General features: G+C 37.9%; 1 pseudogene; it reads right to left on the bottom strand.

Annotated features, from left to right (window-relative positions):
* Positions 1–8062: 8062 nt before the first annotated feature.
* On the bottom strand, positions 8063–9144 carry LOC101427543 (uridine-cytidine kinase 1 pseudogene; annotated as a pseudogene).
* Positions 9145–22523: the final 13379 nt, after the last annotated feature.

Here is a 22523-nt window from a genome sequence, read left to right as displayed (position 1 = left end):
TAAGAAGTTTTAAGACATAGATATACAGTAAATAACTTTAGTTAAAAGGGATGAGAAATATCTGAGTACGTCTTTAGTTTTAATAAAATTTATTAGTGTTGCTCTAGTGACTTAGAAAAGATATAATGTGCTACCAAAGGACAATTTATTACTCTATCCAACCCTTAGGGCTAGTTGATGGATAAGCATAAAGTATATTTTCCTGCTTTATCTTGAAAATGCCATTGATTAAGTCTAGATACTTTATTTAGCAATATTATATAATATTATGGCCATAGCTTTTTCTTTAAAATATATTTTTAAATTATTCTGTTAAAAAAGATGTTTTAACCCTTCCCAGGGAATATGATTGCTAAGATAACTCTTATGAAACTAGAAAATTAGTTCTATTATTATCCAGAGGAGTGATAGACTCAATATATTTTCTCTAACATTCATCTGAAAATCATTCCAGTCACTGTAATATGGTAATAACAATATCAAACATTGTGAAAACAATACTTTGATCAGTCCAGTAATAAAAAAATTTAGCCAGTTGCAGAAAAAATATATACCTTATTTTTGTATATGTTAAAAAATGAAGAAACAGGAACTGCAGCTCCTGTGGACTGGAACAGGATTTGCACTGAGGAAAAGATTTGAGCTTCTATTGAATTGTATCTGAATGATTAAAAATGGGCCTAGCCTTATGTCAGTTAAATTATAGACTGACTTCTAATTTAATTCTATTGAGTGCATATCAGATTTCAAAAGTGCTTTGTTGATTGAAAGTCTTCTCTATGTATCTAGTTTCTTTATGAAGAAATGGAAATTTCTCAATTGAATATGTTTTCCTAATGACTTTATATTTTACTTTTCCATTTTTCATATTAAAACTGCTATAAACTAGATGCTGGTTTAAGTATTGTTCCTAAACACCATCCTCAAATACCTGGTTGATTAAAAAGTAAAACAAAACAAATATTTGCCTTTAGGAAGGCTGATGTCTTTTCATCTCTCATTTTATTTGAAAAATGTTTTTAATCTAAGTGGATTTATAAAAGTGTTTAATGTATAAAATGTAAATAAAATGATATAAGATACAAACATTAGACATAACCCAAAGGGTTAGGTAGGAGACAAATATGAAATGAATTATCACATGGAGCCAGAAATGAGGCTGATACACTAATGAACCTTAAGGTTTCTTTTAGCCAATGCTAAGGAGAAAGTTGATAAGCTATGTGAGTCACATGGTCCAAAAGAGAAAAGCAAAAGAATTAATTGGAAAAAGCATGTATGTTCCTGATCCTAAGCTCATAAAGAAATTTGTTCCAAGGATCTTCATAAAGAAGACTCAGTAATACACTGTTCAACTTCAAAGACCTTTTTACAATAATTCCAGCAGTAAGAGTTCTTCTAGCCCTCCATATAAGCACATGCCTCCATTCCAAAACACAATCATTAAAAAAAGGATGTAGCCTGCTGATGTGAGTGTGTGTGTGATGCATGCTAAGATATAATGGGGATGGTGTGTGCCAAACTGTGGCTACCCAGACAAGGCTGAGTCGCAGTGCACTGCCTTGAATGTTTTGCCAGTGCAGTGGTGGTAATGAGTCCATCGGAAAAGAAGCATTAAATATCCCTTAGAGAAATTTCCACAAACATAGTTTTCTTTTTAGTTAAGTATTAACAGGTAATGGGTGGTGTTCAATTAACACTGTTCTCTGTGAAGTTAAAATTCTGATAGAAAACCTTAAATTCCATTCCCGTGGTATTCTAAAGAAAATTGAGTCTGCTCCTTCACTTTTGATGTAACTGCTGTGTGGTTTGTTCAACTTCAGTGTTCTCCTTTAATTAGTCTCCAGCCTAGTGAGCAATGAGACCTTTCCAAAGCACTGCTGATTCATATATTATGTTGAGTTGGGGGTTTCTCTTGATCAGTTGGTTGGAGTAGTGATATGTGATATGAGGATAATTTATGAAAAAACAATCTGATGAATAGTGAATGAGGTCTTAAATATTTAGACTGACAAGAACTTGATCAAATATTTCTCATTTTACCATGGTATTTCTAATTTTGGAACTTGTGGTTTTTACAAGCATCTGCTTTTTAAAGTCAATTCTGAATTAATAATTAGGAAATTAATACTAATAAGCCACAGGTTTTTCTTAATTCAATAACTAAGTTGCCAGATTCATTTCCAATAGGAATGTAGCACTCAAAGAGGAGGTTAAACTTATTGACCTTTAAGTTCCTAGTTGACACAGATGCTATTATCCTACTCTCATTGTGCTACTTTTCTTTATACTCATTATTCTAGTTCCTAAACAGGAAATCATAATTAACTGGTCTATTAATGACATGAAGACCGAAGCCTTTGCCCTGCTTTACAATCTGAGTTTTCTTCTTGAGTTAAGGAAATCATTATTCCTTCCACCACGTATCCAGTGCTTTGTCTAACATCTTTGCTTATGCATATAACTTTTTCCTTTGAGAACTCAAACCTTACCTAATTCTCCTCCTTCTCCTCCTCTTTTCCTTCTTTTACCCTTGTCCTTGTCTTTCTCTTTTTCTTTCTTATTGAAAGACATATACACAGTCTTTGTTACCTTTTTGGCCGGTATTATGTATGTAAGGTTGTTTTACTACTTGAGCATTGTCCTGTGCTTATCTTCCGACTATACAGTGAGCTTCCAATTTATGGGTTTCTCTTAATTATCACATTCTTTTTGCCTTAATTCAGCAGCAACATTCAGTCACAGAAGACCTTACCTTAATTGGTAATAAATATGACCTCTAAGGTGACTAGACAAACTACCTGAAGATGACAGTGGAAGTGTCAATGTATCTGCCTTGTCTTTTGAGAATTCTGAGCTCAATCTCTTTCTGGGCTTTGCTGATTAGAACACCAAAGTATTAGGAAGGCTGACTAGGGCTGGCAGTGTCTTTGACACTGGCACCCAGTCACGTGCTCATTCTCTGCTTTCTCTATACTTCCTGCTGGCTGTGCTTCCTGCAAATGCTATCTGGGGTATGCATGCCATTGGCACACTGAGATCCCTGTGATGGACTTGAAACTTGGCAAATCATATGATTACTGAAACAGTTTGCTCTTTGACATCTGTTGTCAATGTTTCAATCACTTGGTCTTGCTTTTCATTGAAGTCTGATTCTTCTCTTCAGTCCTTTTTGTCCTTCATAGCCAGTTGAACATCTCTCCATAGTTCTTGTGAAGGCCACAGAAGATCTGATGTAGTTTTCTTTTTGAGGCAGTTTTATTTAATGCAAGCATGCTTAAGAAGAACCTTACTATATGCTATCATTTTCTCATAGTCATTTAAGAGCAATGATGGAATAAAATATGGACAACTTAAGTTCTAATCTAATTGATTTAAAAAGTGAAGTAAATAAAGGAAAGGAAAATGAGCACTAATATAGAAGTTCTAGAGAGCCAAGAATACTTTTTGACAACTACATAGTTTTTTGTGAAACTTTCTTATCCCCCATGTAATTTTTCTACTGTCCATATATTTTTTTCAATCCACAAATTATTAATTAAAGAAATGCCCTAATTTTCTTAACTTCTGGAAAGGAATGTGCATATTTTTATGCAATTTTCTCTTTTATTATAAATAATAAACAGATAATATAAAAATAAGGTTATCTGTCACTATAAATTCTACCTAATTGTCAACTTTTATATTTAAATTCCTAGAAATATAAACATTTATTTTTAGAGAAATTGCCCTCTAGCACTGCAGAAAAGTCATTTACCAAAGAAATACTAAGTATTTTTCTACATCTTTTTTAAGGAAGAAATATATACATTTTACCTATGGTTTTACTATCTGTGTGTATATAGACAAGTGTGTGTGTTCCTTTACAGAGTCAAGCATACAATGCATACAGAAAAATAACTTATTAAATGAAAACATGTTTCATAAACTTTGAGACAGACTACTACTCTTTCCTTAGTTGCAAGGTAAAATGAAATACACTTTCTAATTCCTGCAGATTCTGATATGAATAAGGAAAATATCACTGTTTTTAAGTAGTGACAACATCAATGTTTGTTTCTTTCCCAAAATACTGAAGGAAATAGTGCATTAAAAAATATTTCCAAAGAGCATCTCATATTTTTGTAAGAATAATTTTCTCTGCAATAACTAGTATAACTTGTTTTATATTCTGGACATACTCACTAAATTCAGTCAATCCATTCTGATAAATGGTCATCACAGAAGTTGCTACTTTCTATAAATGTTATCATCTGATTCAATTTTGTCACCTTACCCAACCTTTCAAAACTTGTTTTATTTCCTGTCAGAGCTTTAGTCATCTTGGATCTTGAGTAAAGTACTATGTCAAAATATTAAATCATCTCTTCCATTATTTTTTTATTTTTATTCTCTGGTGGTATCTGGTAAATGAAGAGATTGGTTTTAGTAGATGAAGTTTGTTTGCACTGAAAATGAGAATTCTTGTGCAGATAATGTACTCATTTTTTCATTCGAATAGCAGCAGTGAAACACTGGACAATAAACTGGAAGGTGTTATAATGGAATTATTAAATTATATGAAATCAAATAATTTTGAAAGCTTTAACCCATTCCCCAAAGCCACAGTTTCATCACAATAATATTTCAAGCATGACTAGTGCCAAGGTCCATATTCTGAGTGATTTCTGAACTGATGCACAAAATTAACAAAGGATAAAAGTCTACATTAGCTAAAGTACAAAAGCTGATAAAAATGGACAGTAATCATAAAATACTCATTATATCTGCCTTCTTTTCTTTTGCCTACTGGCAACAGAAGAAGTCAGATTTTAAGAAGTACCAAAATTGTACAACAGAAGCACTTAAAAAATTCTGAATAAAGACGTATATGTAATTTATCTTCAATGGGAATCTCTAAATTCTGTACAGAATTTGGGGTACTATAAGTACTTCACTTATATATATATATTATCAGAAAAATAAAACTTAATTCAACCTGAAGAATTGATAATTAATATTTGTTGAGTGCCAATAAGTATCTCAAATTGAAAGTTTGCATTGTTAATTTTTAACAAATGTGATTGCCATTTCCTACTTCCTTTTCCCCACACATTATCTTCAAAGTAAAAGAATTTTTTAATTGGTTTAATTTTCAAATTTTTATATAAGCAAAACACTGAAATAGTTAAATAATGATTTTGGTTTGTTATTTGACATTTATTTTCAGAAACTTTATAATGGGATTGATTGCACCATGCTTCAGAATACAAAAACTTATTTAGTAACTTTCTAGTAATATAGTCCAGTAATTCATGTGATTCTCGTTATTTACATGACATTTGGATAAATATATAAAAAATGTTATCCTGAATTAATCTCCTTTCCATAGGTATGCCTCATCCATTTCAAACCTGGTCTAGCTGAGGGGAACTACTCCAATTGAAAAAAATTATAACTGTTCTTTCTTCATTTCGTGGCTCAGTTAGAATATGCCAAAAGAGAACTGAAAGTAGTGTTTTTCATTCCCCTGAAACCCCTTTTTTTTTAGCTCTCTCCCCTGGTCTTTGGCTATTCCATTTCACACAAGCTAACCATTTAAAATAACAATCATTTTCATAACAAACACTTGTACTCATTATCAATTGACTGAAAATTGATTTGGTTTTAATGTTTAGCCTTTATCTATAGCTTTTACTTTTTATCCCTCGTTACATTTAGATTTTATTTACTTTCCTTCTCTTATTGTTACCTCTAATTTTAATCTTCCTTGGGACACCAAAGATATCTTAAAATACTCCTACTACCCACCTGGGACTTACCTAACATTTCAAATTCAAATATTTTTCTTTAGCTTTTGCAGGCTTTCTGCAGCATGGCCTCAAATTACAATTACTGTCCAATCCTCTGCAATCACAAGCTCTACTCCGGGTGGAATTCTGTGAGGTACCATATATATATAATCCGTATTAGGGAAAATGAAGGTATATGTTAGGTTGGGCAGGGGAGGCAGAGATCAGAGTGTTGGAGAAGGACCACTTCTGAGAAGGAATAGGATCTGAATATTCCTGGGGAATATTAGGGAAAATCAATAAATAAGACTTATTCTGATCCAGAATTTAGCTCACTCTAATCTTGTGTTCTTGTCTGCAATTCCCCTTAAATTGACTCATGGCTTGGCATATTCCTTGTTGCTACCCACATCATGTTGTCTTTTTTGTGTATGTGCCTATGTTGGCAAGTTATGCTAGTCACCAACCTCAAACCTATATTCTAGCATCCAGGTGAAATTAAGCTAGTTATTGCCAGCCTGCACTGTGAGCTCCTCTGTACCATGTGCTCCCTCTAATACTCATCTCCTATCCAGCCAAAGTAGTTCTCTATCCTGTTACTGACACTGCTCCTTAGAACATAACCAATATCCTTCTCTGAGGCAATTCTATTCATTATTTGGTTGGGCTCTGCTCTATTCTCCTTACTTTCTCTAAGGATTCTTTATGGATGAGTTTAAAAAATCTCACAAATTTGAATATCATCTGTGTGTTCATGTCTTCTAACATCTAGTTCTCGTGCATCCACATTACCTGGCTTTCTCCCAATCCATTGAAATTGTTTTTATCATGGTTACTGCAAACTTTTATGTTGCCAAATGCAGCAGATGGTTTTCTGTTCTCTGTTTCTTGATCTCACAGCAGTATTTCCACTCACTGGGCTTATCATTTATTTCAAAACACTTTTCTATCATTTTCTTCCTGCTTTTCCAATTCAGACCTCTTTTCTAGTTGTTTCTCCTATACCTTGTCTGTAAAACATGAAATGTTTTGGGAAATTACTCTGAGTTCTCTACTTTTCTGTGAATGAATTATCATTTGTCAAAGACATCATATTGTCCCACGGTTTTATATATTATATTCTAATGGCTATAATTCCAATTCTAAATGCTTGAAATAAGAACAACATTGGTAATAAAAGATGAATTTTAATACATAGGAGAAGCACAAAAAGATGATATTTACTTACATACATAAACACCGTACGTTTATTTCTGTCTGGTTATCTTATGCTTTAAGTTTACACATACATAATCTTTCTTTTTTTTCTTTTTGTGTGTGTGTGTTTGGTGTTTATTTTTTGACTCTTCCTCCAAAAGGGCACACAGTAAGTTTGACAAAACTGTTACAAAGTTATTTATCAGAAACCACTCATGGAGCTCAAGACTGAGTAACTAGTGAGTTATGCTCAACGGAAAGAAAACAAAAGTACCCATGCAGCTTAGCCTGTGGCAATGGAAGAGGACTGTTTTTACAGATCAGAAACACCAGTTAGGCAAGGTGGGAGAACGAGGAACAGGACAAAGGCCATCATCTGTGACAGCATGAGCTCTCTAGATGAGCACAGGGAGACTGGCTGGCTTAGTGCAGACATTCGCTGGAACCTCTACAACCCAGCATGCACCTCAGCAGGAGGGCAGGCCCCGGCTTGGCCATGAGCACCTCAGGCAGTACCTTAAGCTTGGGTGGTGTGAAGTCTGCTGGGGTGGACTTAAGTGCAGGACTGTATGCAGTGGACCCTGTATGTTTCAGCCAGAATGAATCGAGATTGCCAGGCTGCCTCCTGCCACTCCACACTCAGGGCCCATGAACACCAGTGGGGGAGCCCTGGACTAACAGAAGACCCTGCCCTATTGTGTATGAGGCTGGTTAGAAAGATGCTTGTTGTTCCTCAGGGTCTTAGGAGGAAGGAAACATTCCTGTGGCTCCTAAATCAGTGTTTTCTTGATCACCACCCATCAGTGGGTCATGAAATTGAGTTTATGGGTCATAACCAGCATTGCGTTACAAAGAGAAAACATTAGGATGCAGCATGTAGAAAGAGAAAGTATTAGCTCTTGACGTTTTTCAATGTCATGTATGTGTGTGTGTGAGCCAGATCATGCTGTAAAGTGTATTTCTTACTGTGGGGTCAATGTCCAAAAAGTCTTAGAAAGACTGCAGTGTCCAGGCTGTTCCCTCAATTTTTCCAAAGATATGTGATATGCATTTCTTCTGGAAGAAGCATAACAAGCTTACCAAATGTTGTGGCATTTTCTCAATGACCTGAAGAGCTTTTGTAAACTTCTTAAAGAAGCAGGTGAAAACGTCAGGACTGTGCTGTCAATATCTTATCAAATTGAGTTTGAAAACATGTACAGGTTCCCATTCATAAATGAGGAACGCTACCCTGGAAGATGTTGAAAGGAAGTGGTGGTTGCGTTTTTGGAGGCAGAGTGGGGATCTCTGGGCCATCAGGGGCTGCCCAGGAGGCTGAGGGAGCAACAAAGTAGCTCCTCAGTGGGGTCTGCTGCTGGACTCTAAGTGGGATCGTCTGCCAGAGGTCAGCACTCCGGGATGGGCTCCCGGCTCAGAAAATGTCCCCTTGTAGCTCTGCCCATTGGGCTCTCCTCGGTGCCACTTGCAGATGTCACCATTCAGAATGTCTTGGATATGCTGCACGACCAGGTTGATCGCAACCCTATTGTCAACCCCTCGAGGGATTATCTCATCGGCACACTTCTTTGTTGGCAGGCAGAACTCCTCGAAGGCCGGCGTGACAAAGGTGGTGTACTGTGTGAGACTCTGCTCCAGGTCCCTCCCCGGACAGACGTCTCGGAGAACTCTTCGTGACAGCCTGACATCAGAGTCGGCGTCCACAAAGAGGCGCAGGTGAAACATACCCAGGATCTCCTAGCCGTTGAGCACCAAAATGCGCTCAAACAGAACCACGTCTGCAGGGCAGACCACTGTGGTCTCCAGTTAGCTTGAGTGTGTCACAAAATCATAGGTTGGAACCTCAACGGTTTTGCCCTCCGCAATGTTTTTCAGGGTCCTGTGCATCAAATCATTATCAAAAGCTGTCCCTTCAAGGCCTTGGCCTTCTGCTCTGCCGTCAGGACCTTATAGAACCTGTCTTGGCTTACGATGAGCAGCTTCCGCTGCCGGCGGTCAACTTCGTTCTGCCCCTGCAGCTCCACGATCTTCTCACGCACAGTTGACGTCCCACTCGCGGTGCCGCCGCTCACCCGGATGCGGAAGGGCCGCTGGTGAGGGATTCCGCCTCTGCCTCCGCCTCCGCGCCCTCGCAGGCGCTGCCTCCAGGTGAGGCCGTCTCGGCTCGGCTTCCCCGCATCGAGTACTCGCTCCTGCCCCTTCCCGAAGCCAGCCAGCCCGACCCCCACCTCTGCGCAAAGAAGGGAGAGGACATACCCCCTCCCCCCCAAATTACCACTTCCGGAGGCTCCGGGGAGCCCATTATCTTTCTTAATGTTGACAGTAAAATTACTATGAAGGTATCAGGTGATAAGATGTGAAGTTGTGCGAATTAGAAAATTAACTCTGAACCATTCAATGACTAAGGATTAGAAAAACCAGGAAGTGCAAAGGCAGCCTTCAAAAATAAGTCTTACAATGTCATGTCCAGTACTTTTTCTTATCGTAGTGCTAGTTCCTATTTCTGGGAAGTTAACCATCACATTACATATTATTTTCTCCTTTCATGCTCTCACAATCTAGAAATCTGGATTTGGGGTTGACATTCTAAGTATGATCATTACACCTTATTTTGATTCATCATTAGGAAATTACAATTGTATTCATTTATTTTCTCTCTTTGCTAATACGGAGTATGCTGACATTTAGTTCAATTCTCAATTCCAGAAAGAAAAAGGGAGTAGGAAAATAAGTCTCTCTCATATAGAATTGTGCTGATGTCTACAGAGTAAAAAAGAGAAAAAGCACACTGTATTTTGTTTTCTCCACTAATTGGGAAAGCTCTTAAGAGTCTAATGTGCCCCTAAATGTTCCTAAAGTTGTGCTATGTACTCAGTATGCATATTTTTATAACTAAAGCAATTTTTCTATTTTAGTTTAGATCACTATTCTAAACTCTGAGCTTTATGCAGTTCTAAGAAGCAAAAACAGTTAACAAAAAGAGCTGAAGGTAACAGCCAAATTATGTACCTTGTACCTAAGGAAATCATTTGTTTCAAAACAAGAAAGCTGGTGTAATTTAAATTGAGCTCTCCCAATTATTCTTTAAAAAAATTATTTCATCAGATACAATAATAATATAGCAGAAAACCTCTATTTAAAATCAAATGATATCCACAGTAAATTTATATAACAATTTAATTTTCAAAAAAATTTAGTAGCTTACAAATTTTCCATTATGCTTACCACAACTCAGAACTTGAAGAGAAAGACAAAAGGAAATGTTTATATTATATCCTTGCCAGTGTTCTGTGAAACAGAATGATCCTTTTCCTTCTCTTCTTACCTATCCTTGAAACCCTTTTTGACTCCTTATAATGTGAAGTATCTACTGGCTGGTCCAGAACTCATAACATTCTCTGCTTAGATATATTCATTCTCACTTGTGACATATCTTGAGCAGTTATAGGATGCTTCATATATTCAGCAAGTTAGGCCATGTCTTCCCAAGTTTCTTGAGACCAATTTTCTGTAACTCACTCAGAAACAGCAAATTTCTTCTCAAAAGGGTGATGAAATTTTTTTTCTTAAATAGCTAGAGCACTTTTTACAATATTTTGTGACATCACAAAATAATGTTTTCACTGTCTGGTTTGTGTCATTAAAAAAAAAAAGTTGATGACTTTGAAATCAAGTCTTAGTTGCTTAAAATGTCACTTTCGTGAAAGCCAGATGTAATCTTACTTTTTCAAAAATATTTGAGAATTTGTTTCAGAGTAAGTCATATATGCAATTGTCTTTTAATAAATATTTTTCCCTTGTTTATGGTGATAATTTTCCCAGCAACCCATATTTTTATGTGAAAAGAAAAAAGTGAATTGATTGAACATATAAGAATGTTCTAAAGTAATGCTGACTTTCTCAACATGTCTTCACCACACTATTGCCATAAAAACTTTGTCCTTTACCAAGAACCCTAGACATATTGAAAAATAATTAACTGCCATTATAACTGTTCCATAATGAAATAATGGACATAAAGCCCTTTATACCATGCATCATACATAGTAAAAATCAAAAAGAGATACATAGTACTACTAAATTTTACTTGTGAGTTACTGCTTATGTCAAAATAATCAGGTATCACTTTTAATGAGTAAAAATAATAATAAAACATCACTTATTTTCCCAATTTCCTGTCTCCAGCATATTTTACCAAGACAGTTTGTTTTATTTAAAGTGTAATTATTCTTTCATGAGGAACCATAAGAAATAACAAGATGAATTTCTGAAAAGCTCTCTATTTATTGTTAGCAGCACACAGCTTAGAACATATTTCCATTTTTCTCCGTGAACTCCATAAGTCAATGAAAACCATTATCTAAACAGTATGCAAGAAACTAGTGCTATATTAATTTGGGGTACATTTTTTTGTCCCTCAAAGTGAAAGTTCACCTACCCTTGTAGCGCAGGCCTGATAGAAAGAAACTGCAGATGCTGGAAGGAAGAGTGGCATAAACCATCAATCAGAGATTTCTTCTCCCCTACCTCTGCTATGACACTAAATATTTAACTATGGGGAAAGGCATGATAAGCTCCGTTGCCTTTGGGAAAATGGAGGAAACTCACTGTAACTGAGTGAAGTGAATAGAAATCCTTCTACCTCTGCCAGAAGTTCAAGACTATGTGCAACATCCGTAACTGCATTGTGGGAGGGGAGCAACATTACGAAGGCCAACTCTGAGCCCAAGGGATGCAGTAGACTGATCCTTAGGGAAAGAAAGAACCCTCTAATCCTAACCCCCCACCACCGAGCTATCAAGTGTTGAATAAGCATTTGTAGTAAAACACTGCTGGAGGAGTTGGAAAAGTGAGTTCATAAATCCTCTCTCCCATGCAATATAAAGTGAAGATCTAAAGTCAAGGGTGGAATACATCTTAAGAAAATCCCTTCAGCAAACCAGACCCTTTCCTAAATACAAAGTACTGCTAGATAAGATTAACTCCAACACCCCATATTAAAGGTTTAGCAGAAGTAAAAGTGTGCCCATTTCTAGGGATAACAACTATTTCCTTTAGTTTCTGGTGGTATACATGAGATAGCCAGCTTTCACATGAAAAGGTAAGAATAAACACTGTCTTCTGTATGGTGCGGAATAATATTTTTGAAGATATATTTTGATTAAAATGTATATTGCTAACTTTATGGCAAACATTTAAAAATAATGGACCAATAACTAATCAATAATGAAGATAATATATAATTATAAAAAATCAATTAACACAAATGAAGGTAGAAAAAGAGGATAAAAGAAACTAAGAACAAATGGAACATATAGAAAGGAGCTATCAAAATATTAGATTTTAATTCAACCATTACAAGAATTACTTTATTGATAATCCATCTGTCATGGCTTAGCTAATTTGTCAACTTGGCAGGTAATTGTGCCCAGTTTTTGGTCAGGCAAGCAATAAAAGGACATTTGTAGGTTTGGTCGTCAGTGACTTTGCTGCATTGAAGGCTGATTACACCAACAATCAATCTGGGACATTGCCATCAATGAAGAGTGACGTTTTATCTAATCAGTTGAATGCCTTAAAAGGAAAGTGATTTCAGCATTCAGAGAGAATTTTCCAGCTCGTCTTTGGATAGTCAGCATCTCCCAGAAACTCATCAAGGACCTTCCTTGGACTTTCATCTAGCCCCTGGTTTGCAGCCTCCCTGCAGAACCTGAACTTGTGTATCTACATGGTCACATGAGAGAATCTTATAAATCTCATACTATTGACAGATATTTCCTGTTGATTCTGTTTCCCAAAAGAACCCCGACTAATCACCATCTAGAAACACTTATTAATATCCAGAGATTGGATTTAAAAATGGATCCATGTGTGTTATGTTTATAAGAAACCCATCTTAAAATCAAAGACACAGATTAGGAGTAAAAGGATCAAAAAAGAAATATAATGTAAATATTAACAAAAAACTGCCAAAATATGGAACCCAAGTGTCCATCAACCAATGAATGGATAAACAAAATGAGGTATATACATACAATGGAATATTATTTATTCATAAAAAGGAATGATATTCTGATATATCTGATAACTTAGATGAAACTTGTAGCCATTATGTCAAATGAAATAAGCCAGACAACAAAGGGCAAATATTGAATATTCTCATTAATATGAAATAATTAGAATAAGAAAATTCAGAGTCAGAGAAGACCCAGGATGGCCACATAGTAAGAAAAATTAATGATCAGCTTGTCCCACAGAGAAACTAATGATCAGCTAAGGTCTGTTGGATCAATTGACTGGGGGACTCTGGAGACCAGAAGAACACAATGCATCATCCAGGGACGAACAATAAAGAGAGACTGAACATCTGTGGTGAAGATCTGTGAGTAGATTCCTTCATGTTGCAGAGGCAGTTGCCCACCCTCCACTGGCAAAGCCGCCTCCTCCTGACCCATTCCCTGGCTGGAAGCTGAAGCTCTCTTTCCCAAAAGCAGGGGAAAAGAAATAGCTGGCACCAACTATAGCTGTTGATTGACAAATTTGGCTATCTGGATTCCAATCGTGAGCACAACTGAGGTTTAAATGTGCCCAAGCCAGAAAGAAGCCAGCAGCATTTGTGCTATCTCCATCCCTGGCAGAAATGGAATCAGAGTTGACTGAAAAACACACCAGTCCCCTGGGGCAGTAGATATCAGATCCAGCATGCCTAGTATGGAAAACCACTGGCTCCCAGGACCAAGAAGAAGTGGAAATTGAGTGCAGTTTGAACACTGTCTCAGGGCAGAGCAGGCAGATTCACCCAGCTCACCTCGAAGGACTGCTGCACACTGGGTCTCAACCCATGCCTGTACAGAGCAGAAGAGTACGCTAGCAGGCAGATTCACCCCATCCACTCTAAAAGGGCTGCTGCACAATTGATCCCAATGTGCCCATGGACAGAGAGGAAGTGCACACTCTCTTGGGTCATGCAGGCATAGTTACCCCACCCACATCAAAGGGAGCTGCACTCTCATCCCCAACATACCCTAGGAAGGAGAGGAACCAAGGGCCATCTGATGGAGGGGGAACCCAGTACATGGAGTGGCAGGTGACCAGAGAATTCAGATCTCAGGGACTGGAACCTATGCTGACCTGGCCCGCAGGTCAAACGAACTGGCACCTGAAAGAGGTAGTGGGAATTGGGGGACAAGAGGTGAGAGAAACGGAGATAAGACAGGATTCTGATCAAGCCTCCATTTATTGAGGGTAGAGCATCAGAATATATACTAAGGGGAGGGTATTAGCAGGGGGTGATAGGCTGATGAAGCGGCTCTTCCATATAAGGCAATAAAATGCTGTTACACCACTTGCTATAGGTTGTGAGTCTTCAATGCTGGTCATGGCTTCAACATCTTGTTGCACAGTCATGACACTTTTTGCCTGGGAAACTGGGGAAAGGGGAAGAAGAAGGCGGAAGCACAGGGGTGGAGTAGGCATAGTTATGAAAACCGCCATGTTGTTGGAGACCGCAAATGCATGTAGCTCCGGGTGGCTCCCCACAGGTCCCCCTTCTTTATTATATTTTATGAAGCACCCTGAGTTCGGGGGGAACTGTGCCTGTCTTAGGTCAGGGCGTGCAAACGGTTAGGCGGATTGCCTTACCCGTCATGGAGAATGCAACAGCGGCCAAAGGCTGTGTCTCTGTCTTAGGTGGCTCTGCCATGGAACCGATCATGCCCAGTTGCCCGTCATTGGCTATCCAGTTTGTCACCTCAGAACCTGACAGGGTTCATATGTATTTGAGAACCGCTGCCAACAGTCAGGGTGCTCCTATTTTGGTTATAATGTATGGAGGCCAGAGGGAGGTGTGGTACGCACTGCTTTCTCTTACTGCGGTTTCATAATGGAGGTTTGGGGAGGTGAAAGCAAGAGGGGGAGAGAGAAACATGAGGGAGCTGTAACAAGGATGGGCTCTTCAGTCGCAAGCAGCTGGTGCTGGCAGATGTGGTGTGCAGCATTGGCCGATACACTCTTAGGTTGTACTCCAGGGGGGCTGTACAGCCGCGTGGGTTTTAGCATTGGTTGCTCTCCTGCAAGAAAGCAGAGTTCATCTCAGAGAGAGTTCTCTACAATGGATAGGTTGTCATTATCTATTTGTTTTACCAATCGTTCCGGCAGCCACCTGGCTGCATCTAGTTCTTTGGAATAGATGCAAACTGATCCTCTGCCCCATATTAGGATGGGATCAGGTCCATGCCAGGTATTATCCATTGGGTCTTTCCATAGGACTGTGGCATGTTTTGTGCTGGTATTAGGGTTCCAGAAGTGGTCAGCCGCAGAATGTCCTTTCTGATCTAAGCTTAAAAAATTTAGAATAAAGAGAGAGTGGGATAATAGATTTTTGGGGGATCCTTTGACAGGGTACCACTCCCCCTTTTTTATTTTTTCTATGATGTTTTTTAGAGACAGATGCGCTCTTTTGACTATACCTTGGCCTTGGGGGTTATATGGAATGCCTATGATGTGTTTTATGCCCAGATGTTGGCAGAAGGTGGCAAACATGTGACTGGTATAACCAGGGCCATTATCTGTTTTTATTTGTTGTGGGATTCCTAATACTGACATGGCAGTTAACACATGTGCAATAACGTTTTTTCCTGCTTTCCCTGTTTGTGGGGTGGCGAAAATAAAGCCGCTAAAGGTATCAACAGTAACATGCACATATTTTAGATTACCAAATTCAGGAATATGAGTTACGTCCATTTGCCAGAGGGCATTGGGTATGAGACCTCGAGGATTCACTCCTAAATGAGGTGTAGGTAAAAGGGTTACACAGGAAGGGCATCCTTTAACAATCTGATGAGCCTGTTCTCTGGTAATTTTGAACATAAGCCTTAAAGTATGTGCATTAATATGATGTAATTGGTGAGCTTTAACAGCCTTGTTAAGGTTATCCGAGTTGTTATGCATGCCCTTGTTAACATAGCACAGTAGCCGAGTGGCTTGATTGGCTAAATGATTTCCTAGGGTAAGGGGACCGGGAAGATTGGAATGAGCTCTAAGGTGACCAATCAAAAAGGGGTAATTTCTTTTTTGAATAAGAGATTGCAGTTGAGTAAATAAGGTTGTCGCTTCCGAGACATTCTTTATTTAAGTGGCAGTTTCAAGCAAAGGGACTGACTGAGCTATATAAGCGCTATCTGTGAAGAGATTGAAAGAGGCATCTCGGAATGCAGAGAATACAGCTATGACAGCTTGTAGCTCTGTAAGCTGCGCAGATTTGGAGTGGGGTTTGAAACCGGACAGCTTTGTTATTAAAGACATAAGCAGCCATTCCCGAGGAGGACCCATTGGTGAATACTGATAGGGCTCCAGTGATGGGTTGGAGAGAAGTGGTGAAGGGGAAAATGAAGTCATGTGTACTCAAAAATTGTAGTAGCTTATCATTGGGGTAATGGTTATCTATTTGTCTGGCATAAGATGCACAAGCAATAGGCCAGCTGTCAGTTGTTTGCAACAGCCAGCTGATTTGTTCCTTAGTATAGGGCTGAATAATGGTATCGGGTTCCTTACCAAAATAACGTTTGCCTTGTTCTCTCCCTAGGCGGACAATATCTGCGACCTTTGCTGCCATATGAAACCCCAGGTAGGTATAAGGTATTGTAATTGTACTCTATCAGGGGCAATTTGAAGCCCGTGTGCCTTTAAGGCTGTTTTCATATCATGGTAACATGTGAGGACATCTTGTTCCTTTTTACCAGCCATTAAAATGTCATCCATGTAGTGAATAACATAAAGGGGTGGTTTGCGGAAGTTGGCAGTTAGGGGATTTTTTAGAGGAGGGGTTAAGTTGAGCTGACGCTGCAGAATTGCGCATTGAGATTGTAGATCCTTTCTCTCTTTTAAAAGAGAGAGCCATAACTTTAGATCTGCATTGGGGTCCAGGCTAGCAGGGGCGGAAGCGGGGAGTGCATATGGGGGTGGGCGGAAATCAACAGAGCGTTCTTCAGCCTCAGGGTTGGAGTTATCGGAATCCGTACATGGGGCATTAGGGTTTGGATTACTAATAACTCTCCTCCTCTGATTAGGGCCAGCTCTTCCCTTTTTGCCCAGGAAACTGGGGAAAGGGGAAGAAGAAGGCGGAAGCACAGGGGTGGAGTAGGCGTAGTTATGAAAACCGCCATGTTGCTGGAGACCGCAAATGCACGTAGCTCCGGGCGGCTCCCCACACTATGCAACACTTTCATCCCAGGTAGGCTGGCAATCTCAGCCCCCACCAGGAGTTAAGCCAGTTGAGAATTAAAGGCACAGAATAATCTTGGAACAGCAGGAATAAATAGATAAAGAATGGTACCTGCTAGGTAATTCAGGAGAGCCTAGATTGGGGAGACATCAAAGAGAAAACTTGAGGTCTTTATGTTGTCTTCTTCAGGGCACATTGGAATCAATCTACTTTCCCTTCATAGGTCCTCTGAGTGTGTTTTGATTGGGAAACCAGAGCCAGGAAGATTGTTTTCAGAGGGACACTTCTACCAAAATTAACCTTCCAGGAAATAGCAGTGAGATGAGACAAAAGGGGTATTAAAAATAAACAGAGGCAAATAAAAAACAGAAGAGATTAACATTCATGGAGGAGAAACAGAGGCAGCTTTGTGAAAAAGCCAACTATTTAGAAAGCCAGAGGCTAAAGAGAGAACCTAAACACAGAATAAACACATTTAAAGAAATCAGATGCCAAAGTACCAGCAAAAAATAACAAGCCATACCAAGAAACAGAAAGGCATGTTCCATGCAAAGGAAAAAATTAAAACTTCTGATGAAACACAGGATTTGAGAAAACTAATCATAGATCTCCAAAGAAATATCCTTAATAAATTAATGAGATCCTTAATAAATTAATGAGAATTAAAGAGATTAAGGATATTCAGAAGACACTGATTGAACACAAAGAATTTGAAAATTTGCAAAGAAAAATAACAGATTTAATGGGAATGAAAGATACAATGGAAGATATTAAAAATACATTGTGGTGTGGTGGACTTTGCCCACTGGTTAGGGCATCTGTCTACCACATGGGAGGTCCACGGTTCAAACCCCAGGCCTCCTTGACCTGTGTGCAGCTGGCCCATGTGTAGTGCTGATGCATGCAAGGAGTGCCCTGCCATGCAAGGGTGTCCCCTGCATAGGGGAGCCCCATGCGCAAAGAGTGCGCCCTGTAAGGAGAGCTGTCCAGTGTGAAAGAAAGTGCAGCCTGTTCAGGAATGGTGCCGCACACACGGAGAGCTGACATAACAAGATGACGTGACAAAAAGAAACACAGATTCCTGTGCCGCTGACAACAACAGAAACGGACAAAGAAGAAGACACAGCAAATAGACACAGAGAACAGACAACCAGGGTGTGGGGGAAAGGGGAGAGAAATAAATAAATAAATAAATCTTAAAAAAAAAAAAAACATTGTGGGAGCAGATGAGGCTCAAGCATTTGAGTGCATGCCCCCCACATGGGAGGTCCCAGGTTTGATTCCTGGTTCTTCCAAAGAAGACAAACAATGAATAGAGAGTAAGCAGACATTGGATAAAAACAACAAGTAGACAATGGGAAAAAATAATGAGAAGACAGCAAGCAAACAATGAATAAACAATGAGCAAAAACAAATGAGCAGGAGTGGATGTGGCTCAAGCAGGGAGTGCCCACCCCTCATATGGGAGGTACTGGATTCAGTTTCCAGTGCCTCCTAAAGAGAAAACAGTGCAGACAATGAACAAAAACAATGAGCAAAACAACGAGCAGACAAGGGAGCCATTGGAGGGGAGTGGATTTAGCTCAAGTGGTTGAGCACCTGCTTCCCATGTTGGAGGTCCTGGTTTCAATCCCCAATACCTCCTTAAAAAAATACGTTGGAGGAATATAATAGCAGATTTGAACTAGTTGAGGAAAGAATAAGTGAGTTGGAGGATGAGAATCTGAACTAAAAAAGACAGGCACATGGAAAGAGAAAAGAATGGAATAAATGGAACAGAGTCTCAGGGAATAGGTGTTTCAGAAGAAGAGAATGGAAAAGGGGCAGGAGAAAAAAATTGAGGAAATAATGAACAAATATTTCCCAACAGAAGAGAGAATTCTGAAAGCAGCAAGAGAAAAACAATCATATACAAGGGATGCTCAATAAGACTAAATATGTTTTTCTTATCAGAAACCATGGAGGCAAGAAGACAATGGTATGATATACTAAAGATTCTGAACCAGAAAAACTGACAGCCAAAATTCTTTATGTGGCAAAACTGTCCTAAAAAACTGAGGGTGAGTCTAAAGTCTTCAAGAATAAACAAAAACTAAAAGAATGTCAATATTTGGGGTAGATGGCATCAGATTGGAAAGACAGGGCTAAACTCTATCACAAAAACAATAGAGAAGAGCCAAAAGCTGTCCAAGGCACCTGTTCTGGGGGTCATCAAAAAGAAATAACTACCATAAATGTTTATACACCTATCCTGAGTGCCCCAAGAAAGATGAGCACACACTGGGAGAAATATCTGTCCCTGCAATAATAGTTGGAGACTTCAACACATCATTGTTAGTATTTGATAGAACATCTGAACAGAGGATAAATAAAGAATCAGAGAGCTTGAATAACATGATATATGAACTAGACCTAACAGCTATAGAGCATTGCACCCCAAACAGCAGGACATTCCTTCTTTTCAAGTGCTCATGGATCCTTCTCCAAGGTAGACCATATGCTGAGTCACAGGATAAGTCTCAATAAATTTCAAAGTAATCAGATTGTAGGAAATAATTTCTCCGATTATAATGGATAAAGCTGGAAACCAATAATGGATGGAAAAAGAGAAAAGTCATAAATATATGGAGATTAAACAATGCACTCTTTAATAGTCAGTGGGTCCAAGAAGAAATTGAAAGAGAAATCAGCACATATCTTGAGAAGAATGAAAATGAGAATACAACACATCAAAACCTATGGGACCCAGCAAATGCAGTGCTGAAAGGGAATTTTATTGCCCTCAAACCTTACATTAAAAAAGAAAGAAGAGCTAAAATTGAAGATCTAAGTGTACACATGGAAGAACTAGAAAAGAACAGGAAACTAATCCCAAACCAAGCAGAAGGAAAAAAACAATAATGATCAGAGAAGAAATAAATGAAATCAAGAACAAAACACAATAGAATCAACAAAACCAAAAGTTGGTTCTTTGAGAAGATAAAAAAAAATCAATAAACACTTAGCTAGATCAACAAAGAAAAAAAGAAGATGCAAATAAATAAAATCAGAAATGTGTCAGGAGCATTACCACTGACCCTGCAGAAATAAGAGAGATCATAAGAGGATACTATGAAAAACTGTATGATAAAAAACTAGGCAAGGAAGACATGATGAACAAATTCCTAGAAACACATAAACCACCAACACTCATCCTAGAAGAAATAGAAGACCTCAACAAACTAATCAAAAGAGAAGATATTGAAATAGTCATCAGAAACATCCTAAATCATTCAAATCATTTAAAGATGATCTAATACCAGTCTTGCTCGAATTCTTCCAAAAATTGAACAGGAAAGAATGTTACCCAATTTATTCTATGAAGCCATCATTACCCTAATACCAAAACAAGATAAGGTAGTTCAGTGAAAGAAAATCAATCCGTGTAATAAATCACATTGATACATTGAAGAAAAATCACATGATCCTCTTGATTGATGAAGAAAAAGTATTTGGCAAAATACAGCAAATTTCTTGTTAAAAACAGTTCAAAAAGGCAGAAATAGAAGGAAGCTTTCTCAATATGGTAAAGTGCATATATGAAAAACCTACAGCTAACATTGCACTCAATGGTGAAAAGCTGAAAGCTTTTCCTCAGAGTTCAGGAAAAATACAAGGATGTCCACTGTCACCAATATAATTCAACATAGTGCTAGAATTTTTAGCTAGAGCAATTAGAATAGATAAAGGAATAAAAGGTACCAAATAGGAAAGGAAGAAGTTAACTTTGAAATTCACAGATGATACGGTCTGATATCTAGAAAGCCTGAAAAATCCACAACAAAGCTACTAGAACTAATAGAAGAGTGCAGCAAAGAGGGGGGATACAAGAATAATACTCAAAAATCATTAGAGTTTCTATACACTACTGATGTGGAATCTGAAGAGGAAATCAGAAAAAAATTCCACTTATAACAGTGACTAATACAATCCAATATTTAGGAATAACTTAAACAAGGTCATAAAAGACCTGTATTCAGAAAACTACAAAACATTGCTAAAAGAAACCAAGAAAAGCTTAAATAAATGGTAGGACTTCCTGTATTCATGGATTGGAAAACTAAATATTGGTATGATGACAATTCTACCCAAACTGATTTACAGATTCAACGCAATCCCAATAAAAACCCAAAAGCCTTTTCAGCAGAAATTAAAAAAAAAAAAAAAATACTAATCATCAAATTTACTTGGAAGGGTAAGGGGTCCCAAATAGCCAAAAATGTCTTTTAAAAAAAATGAAGTTGAAGGACTCTCACTTCCTGACTTTAAAGCATATTACTTAGCTACAGTGGTAAAAACAGTGTTGTACTGGCATAAAGACAGACAGACTGACCAATGGAACTGAAATGAGAACTCAGAAATAGACCTTCTAGCTATCATCAAGTGATTTTTGACAAGCCTGTTAAGCACACAAAGCTGGGCCAGAACAGTCTGTTCAACAAATGATGCTGGGAGAACTGGATATACATATCCAAAAGAAAAAGAAAGACCCTTACCTCAAACCTTATACAAATATTAACTCAAAATAGATCAAGGACCTAAATAAAAAATGACAATCATAAAACTCCTAGAAGAAAATCTAGGAAAACATCTTTAAAATATTGTGGTAGGTTTTAGTTCCTTAAACATTACACAAAAAGCATTATGTTGTAATGTTGGTATTTGATTATACCAAATATCATTGATTTTACACTTTGGATGGATTTAGGCTTTAGTAATATGTATCAATAAAACTGTTATTTTAAAAAAACAACAAAAAGAATATGTCACTAAGAGACTGGATTTATAAGAGATAATAAAGGGAGTGCTGCAACCTGAAAGGAAAAGATAGGAGAAAGAGGCCTGGAGAATTGTGTAGAAATGGAGATTATTAGTTAGGGTAAAAAGACAGGTAATAGCAAAATAGGTCAATGGAAAGTCAAAAGATATAGTGGGAGAAGTAAGTATTGCCTTTACATGAAGAACATTACATGTTAGCAGATTGAACTTCCAAATCAAAAGATATAGACTGACAGAATTAGCTATCTATGTGCTGTCTACAAGAGACTCACCTTACAAGCAAGGACAGAAATAAACTAAAAGTAAAAAGTTGGAAAAAGACATTAAAAAAAGAGTTGCAGTAGTGATAAAGACAAAATAGACTTTAGATACAAAACTGCTATAAAAGATGAAGAAAGACATTATATATAAATAAAAGAAGCAACTCACCAAGAAGAAATAATAATAATAATTATTTATGCACCTAAGCAGGGTGCCCCAAAATACATGAGCCTGTCACCTGCAAAACTGAAGAGAGA

Source organism: Dasypus novemcinctus, chromosome 5 (genome assembly GCF_030445035.2).
Source record: "Dasypus novemcinctus isolate mDasNov1 chromosome 5, mDasNov1.1.hap2, whole genome shotgun sequence".
NCBI classification, from domain to species: domain Eukaryota; kingdom Metazoa; phylum Chordata; class Mammalia; order Cingulata; family Dasypodidae; genus Dasypus; species Dasypus novemcinctus.
The sequence above is the reverse complement of the archived record's forward strand: the minus strand, read 5'-3'. Positions and strand labels throughout refer to the sequence as shown.